At 43.7% G+C, this 7334-nt stretch overlaps 1 pseudogene; it reads left to right on the forward strand.

Annotated features, from left to right (window-relative positions):
* The first annotated feature begins 472 nt into the window (after positions 1 to 472).
* Positions 473 to 6045, forward strand: LOC121457366 (annotated as a pseudogene).
* The last annotated feature ends 1289 nt before the right edge of the window (positions 6046 to 7334 follow it).

Raw genomic sequence — 7334 nt, forward strand, 5'->3', positions numbered from 1 at the left:
CAGACAGGTCCTTTTTACCTGGACACACTGTATAAATGTATGACCTAACAAACCGTGGAAGTTCCTCACTATAAACAGCACACTGGGTCCGCAAACAGTGCTTTCCCTTCATTCCTTGTCCTTGCTGGACTCCCTTGTGGCCTGAGAGCAACTGACAACTTTTGCCCCAGGGCCACTCTGAGGTTGTCTGAAGACTCTTTTGCTTTCCAGGGAGTCCTGACTGCTCTTTGGAGTTAGACTGTTGGACTTCGGCTCCTAGTCTCTCGTCCCAACTAATCCAGTTACAGGCCTGCAGTTAAGAGCCATGGGGAGCTGGCTGGTCTCTTAATTCACAGAAAGGCTTTGGCCATTTGACTGTGGTTGAATCCCCTTTCCCTTCTGGGATTGGAACATTCTCCTCAGATGGCGGCTACTTCCACCAGCTTGCCTCTGGAGCTGAGCATGGGGACCAAGATGCAGTTGTTGCTTTATTATGGCCACTTTATTCTTTGCTGCCCCTCCTCACAGACTCCTCCTGGGGCCCATCGTGAATGGTGCTCCTTTCCTGGAGGATGGGGCCTTCCCTTTTCTGCCAGCGCTGCCGCCACCCTCTCCCCCAAGTCCGCAAGAGTTCTGTGAGTCCCATGTGAGGGCTGCTGTCCTGGATCTTGCCTGCCGTTTTCACCTCTGCCTGGCCTCCCACCCACAATATGCAGAGCCTGGAGAAGAAGTTGCCTTTTCTGGCCATTTTGCTGAGCTATTCCTGTAGCACTTGGAAGCTGAGGTGGCCTGTGCCTTGGGCTCACTCTCCCCAACTGTCTTGGCCCCACTGAGTCCTGGTGTGGAGACTGAACCACCACTTGACTTGTCCTTTGACATCTGCAGGGTGCACAGGGTCCTGGCTGTGATGGACCCGTCTCTATCATCTGAGAACGTAGCTGGCCCCCTTCCTTCTTCAGTCTCTTCCTCTTCTATGGCATCCTCAAAGCCTTAAGAAACTTTACTTTTCCTTCCCTTCAGTGGGTCGCTCAGTCAGAAGTTCTGTAAAAGGCATCCCGCGGTGGCAAGGGGCCATTGACACTTCCTCCCCAGCTGGGCCTCTGAAGACCACGCCAGGCCCTTCAGTTCTAGGTGGAAACAGCAACTCCAATTCCTCTGGTGGCGCTGGGACAGTTGGTAGGGGATTGGCTAGTGGTGGCACATCCACTGAGGACAAACGAACTCACCACTTTGAGAGGCTGAGATTGCGTAGTGGAGGGGTAACCTTGAAAGGCAGAGCAGTGAATGTAATGGTCTGCTTTGTCCCCACTTCCCCTTTTCTCCCAAGCTGATTTTCAGCTTCCAGCCTGAATCCCCTCTCTTTTCTGTCTTTCCCCCAAAGAGACAGCTTCTGCCTCTCTCTGTTCTCCCCCACTTCTCCTCTTCCTGCTCTCTCTCTCTCTCTCTCTCTCTCTCTCTCTCTCTCTCTCCTCTTCCCCTTCTTTGCTTACCCCCTCTCCCCTTTCCTTCCCTAACCCACTAAATAAACATCCAACCTCACTCTGCATGGTGTGCCTATCCATATCTTTATCTCTTGCCCACTGTGTTGCTCCCTGCCTGAGACCAGTCTCCTTTGGAGACCTGCTGCATGTTCTTGTGGCATGCCCATCTGTCTGTCCCTCTTCACAGGACTTGCTGCCCCTTGTGGCTCACTGTAGCCACTTGGGGAACTGTGCCTTCCCTGCCTGGGACTGGCTGCTCTCGGGACCCACTGCCCACTGCCACCACTTGGACCTGCAGCATTTCTGCTTCTGCAGATACTTGGGGATCCACAGCACTTTTACTTAATCCATTACAGGAACAGTACAGAGAGAAGGGCTGTTCAGTTTTATGGGGGCTGAAGAAACTGCCCCTGATTCAGCAGGAGTGGGTCATGGAAAAGGGGCAGCTGGGATGACCTCAGGGGGAGGAGGGCAGTCTCAGTGGCAGAAGTATCTCCTCCTACTCCAAAGTGAAGGAGGAGGAGGAAGTTGCTTGGAGATCTTCATACCACCCTAGGCATCCCGGCCCCTACTCAGCATCCCCTCTTCTATTCTCAATGATGTCTGCACAGCCACAAACCTAGAGATGACTGATAGGGAGAACACATTTACCACAAGGCCCTTAGAAGGTAGAAGGCCCTTCAAAGTACATTCTGGAGATAGTGATACACTGGATATGAAGGCCCAGGTGTCTGACATTCAGGAGTGCCTAAGCCCTGGATTCTGCCCTGCTATCAGCCCATGTTCTATGACCCTTCTCCTGGCCCCTGGGAGTACCTTTCTCACAAAGGGTAACACAGACAGCCTGGAGTTGCCCTGCCTGAATGATTCAGAGAGTCTGCCCAGCCAGGATCTGCTGCTGGGACCCAGCAAGAGCAATGATCGCCTGTTGCAGGGGTCTTATGGGGGCCCTTCCGAAAGGCCATCATCATCCTTCTCCCCTAGTTCTGCCTGCATTGCTGCTCCCACTTTGACTCAATGGAACTGCTTCCTCTGAAATTGTCCCCTCATACTCATATTGAGGAAGGGCCTTGAGCAGGGATAGTTCATTGCCTCTCAACAACCTCCACTCCCCCTGGATACTGCAGAAGCAGCCACAGGGTCATTCCTGTTCCAGGGAGAGTCAGAAGGTGCTGAGGGGGATCAGCCCTTCCCAGGATATCCTTGGTTTTATGGCAAGGTCTCTCAACTCAAGGCTGCCCAGTTAGTACTGGAAGGAGCCACTGGCTCTGTTGCAAGGAGGGCTGCTTGTTAGTTCCTGGCTGCATGACTAGCTTATACCCGAAATAATCATACACACAGAAACTATATTAATTAAAACACTGCTTGGCCCATTAGGTCTTATTGGCTAACTCTTACATCTTAATTTAACCCTTTTCTAGTAATCTGCATCGCCATGAGGCTGTGGCTTACCGGCAAAGTTTCGGCATGTCTGACTCTGGCAGTGGCTCCATGGCATCTCTCTGACTCTGCCTTCTCTCTCCCAGTATACAGCCTAATTTTCCTTGCCAGTTCTGTTCTTCCCTGCCATAGACACAAAGCAATTCTTTATTTATTACCCAATAAAAGCAACACAGAGACAGAAGGACCTCCCACACCATTTCCCCTTTACTGTTTAAACAAAAAGGAAGGCTTTCACATGGCAAATTACATATAACAAAACAGTTATCAAGCAAGAATTACAGTTACAATATTTATATTTACTTTATCTTTTATCATAACTAAGGAAAAATATACCTATAACTATCTATTCTTCAACTCCATCAAAGACTCCAGAAGGATATAATATTACCTAAGTAAACAGGAAGTACATTGTAAGCCACTTTGAAAACTCTACAATTGACAGAGACATCTCACTGCCAGGACTGTCATCCAAAGTTCTTCTGTACCATTGGGGCATCCATATTCAGCCTACAGGCCCATAATATCTAGCAGACTTTTTCACAAAGCAGGAAATTTCAAAGACAGTTCCACCTATACTGGCAGTTTGTCTATAACAGTTTGTGTGTGTGTGTCCTGCAGAATGTCTAGCAGACTCTTTCATGAAGCAGGAACCCCAAAGGATTGTTTTACCTTTAGGGAAGGTTAGCCATCATTTATCTGTGGGTCCTGCATGTTTAGTTTATCAAGCAGTTCAGGCAAGAGCAGTTTCTTTCCAAATGGTCAACCAGCTCCATAAGGAGCCTCTTCAAAACCCATCATCCTCTTGAGGCAGCTTGTTGCTGCCAGGAGCAAATGTGTCTCACTGTCATGAAAAGTCTTAAGTTCTTAAACATTTTAAATGCAATATTCTGAAGGTCTCTGAAAGATTTGAAGAATACCTACCTAGCTGAAATATATCTCTATACATCTAGAAAAATCTAACTAACATCACTACAAGTTTGATTATTATAGATGACTATTAACCTATATTTCTTAATTATACATTATATTTTAAAATTAACTACATAATCATAATACCTTAATCAAGAACAGAAATATACATATAACAAGATTGACCTTAAATTTGCATCAATAAACCAAGATCCATACCCATGTAAATCTCTATAGCATATTCCCCTTTAAATGTAAAGAAACATTTACAAACAATATTTGGGAATATGGGCACAGTTCTGTCCAAGCTTCTTCCTGCTATTTATTGGGTGAAGTAATTTTTTTGAGGGTGTTCACAGCAACTTCTCGGGGGCTTGTGATATATCAAACCATATTAGCCTGGAATAAATCCACAGGTTCTCATCCTCTGTAGAAACAAAAGGAGATCATTTTTTTCCAAAGCAACATATCCTTAGACCCAAATTTTGAAGTCATGATACCTTTATAATATACATGCTGGTTTAGCTTAGCAGCCCATACAATGAAATGTCTCTCTGTACTTAGCTCCCTCACAGTTCAAAAAATTCAAAAAAAGCACAATAATATACATAATTCAGATTCTTTGTGTATAGTTCATCTTTATGTAGCTTAATTTTTCTTTACTCCTTTTAATCTATGACTATCTGTACTCTGTCTCTTTAAAGACATTTTTATTTAAATGATTTACTTCTTTTTCAATTCTCTATACTCTTTTTCTTCTCTCTCCCAAGACTACATACATTTATCAAACACTGTGACCCATTTAGAGTTCTTTTATGTCTGAATTTGTCCTTATTTCATTATCTTTAATTTTTTACTGTCTTAAAGAGCTTTTAAAATGGTAAGCAGTTTAGTTGCAGCTGCTTTGAATGCTGGCTCCACCTCTCTCCACTTTTAAAATGGTGGAGATACCATTACTGCCAGCTCTGGGGCCACCAGGTAAGAGCCATGCTCAGCACTTTAACTCAGAATGAGCATGAAGCACATAAACCCCCGTTTTTATCTTAGTAATAATTAAATACACCCTGCAGTGCACTGTGTGGCCTGAAAATATCTCTGTGTATGGCGACAGGAATCTGCCATGCTCTCCTGCTTGTGCATGCCTAGTAGGCCTGATCCTGCTGCCTGCCCAGATGGGGAGTGCTTAGCCATGGGTATGGTCTCAGCTACTTTCCTCCAGAACCTGAGTGGACACACAAACACTCGGGCCCACAAATGCCATTCAAATGCTTCCTAGCCAGAGTTCATGCTGGCAGCATGGCCCAGGAAGTCACATTTAAAAACTGCATGTTTTTTTTTTGCTTCAGCTGAATCAGCAAAACCTCTCTTAAAAGAGCCACAGCATACCACGAGCAAACAGCAAGAAGCTGTGTTAAACTCTGTAATTTTGTGTCTAGAATTACTTTTTAAGTTTTCTCAGGTTTTTAAGTGGATTTTAGTTGGCCACATGGATGCCAATCTGTTACAAGGAGGGCTGCTTTTTGGTTTCCGGTGCTCAGGTAGCTTAGACCTGAAATAATCACACAGAAACTGTATTTATTAAAACACTGCTTGGCCCATTAGCTCTAACTTCTTATTGGCTAACTCTTACATCTTAATGTTCTAGTAATCTGTGCATCGCCATGAAGCTGTGGCTTACTGGCAAAGTTTCAGCATGTCTGACTCTGGCAGCAGCTCCATGGAGTCTCTCTGACTCCACCTTCTCTCTCCCAGCATACAGTCTAGCTTTCCCTGCCTAGTTTTGTTCTTCTCTGCCATAGGCTCAAAGCAGTTCTTTCTTTATTAACCAATAAAAGCTATACACAGACAGAAGTACCTCCCACACCATGGCTCCCATAGTGCCTTCCTGATATGTGAGACAACATGTGGTGAATATGTTCTCACTTTCAACTTCTAGGGCAGAGCTAAGCACCTGTGTTTGTCATTGAAAGAGGAGAGTCACTGCCAGTTTCAACATCTGTTATTCCAGTCCATTTTCGATATGCTTGAGCACTTCCAAGTGCATCCCATCCCTGTGGAGTCTGGAGGCTCCAGTGATCTTGTCCTTGTCAGCTATGTTGTGGCCTCCCAGTTTCAGTGGGGCCAGGAACAGGCTAGGAGCCATACAGGAATGTATGAGGGTTACCTATGCTACCCTCATTCTTGTTATTTTGACCAAGTACTCAGAATGCAGCTTGAAACCAATTACAACTGATACTCCATGCTGAAGGCAGCCTTTTTTTTTTAACTTATAGCATAGGCTTGAATCAGAAGTAGACTCAATAAATACCTGAAAGGACCTAGGAACAAATGGTATATTATATAACACATATTAACCCTCTCTTCTACCTTTCACAGGGTTCAGAAGAAGGTGTTGGGTCGAGCTTCTTGGCTGTAGAACCTAGACAAAGGTCTTAATCCTTTCCATCATAAAATTCTCACTAGCAAGTATGGCCTTGATACATCATATACATCTAATACATTTAATTAATGTTTCTGAATATAGATGTTTAATTATGAGTTTCCTAGGTTGTTTCTCTGAGTAGAAATAACTGGTGCCAGAATCTATTCTAAGAACCAGTCTGTGCTCAACTGTTACTGGAAGGGGACCGCTTGTTAGTCCTGGCTGCCTGGCCACTTAGCCCCAAAATAACCACATAGAGATTGTATTCATTAAAACACTACTTGGGCCATTCGTTCTAACTTTTTATTGGTTAACTATCACATCTTTAGTTTAACCCATTTCTATTAATCTGTATATAGCCACGTGGCAGTGGCTTACTGGCTAAGTTTCCACAGCATGTCTTACTCTGGTGGTGGATCCATGGTGTCTCCCTGACTCTTTCCTTCTCCCAGCATTCAGTTCTGTTTTCCCGCCTACCTAAGTTCTTCCTTATCAACAGGCCAAGGCAGTTTTTTTTATTTATCAACCAATGAGAGCAACAAACAGACAAAAGGACCTCCTACACAACTCAACTATTATAACAATAAACCATCCCTGGTCATATATAACACTGATTTAAACAGTTTTTTTTTACTTTGATACATATCTCTTTACATTGCATTTCAATATGAGGGATTATTGTCACAATCTCAGTAAGTATATAGTATGCAATCTAGAAGCATCAAGAAATTGAAATGCTCAAACAGTTGATATTTTAGCTCACAGTACTTTCAAGTGACTTTCAGATTTAATTTCCTAGTGGGAAATTTCATAGCTATATTCCCTCAAATTCTTAATTCCATTTATTCCTCTTGGGACCATGTGTTATGTACATAAAGGAAAAGTTTAGGATGATACATTGCTGCTATAATTCATCTTTCAGTAATTAATATGAAAACGTTCTGCCATTTGCCACACATGTAAATTCCTCCTTCAAATGAGTAGTCACTGCTATATATATATATATATATATATATATATATATATATATATGTAATTTTACTTGTTTTTTATTTTGAGATAGGATCTAGCTCTATAGCCCAGTGTGGTCTGGAAGTCAT

Source organism: Microtus oregoni, unplaced genomic scaffold, assembly GCF_018167655.1.
Source record: "Microtus oregoni isolate MIOR12 unplaced genomic scaffold, Mior012 000016F_ref0000370, whole genome shotgun sequence".
Classification (NCBI taxonomy): Eukaryota; Metazoa; Chordata; class Mammalia; order Rodentia; family Cricetidae; genus Microtus; species Microtus oregoni.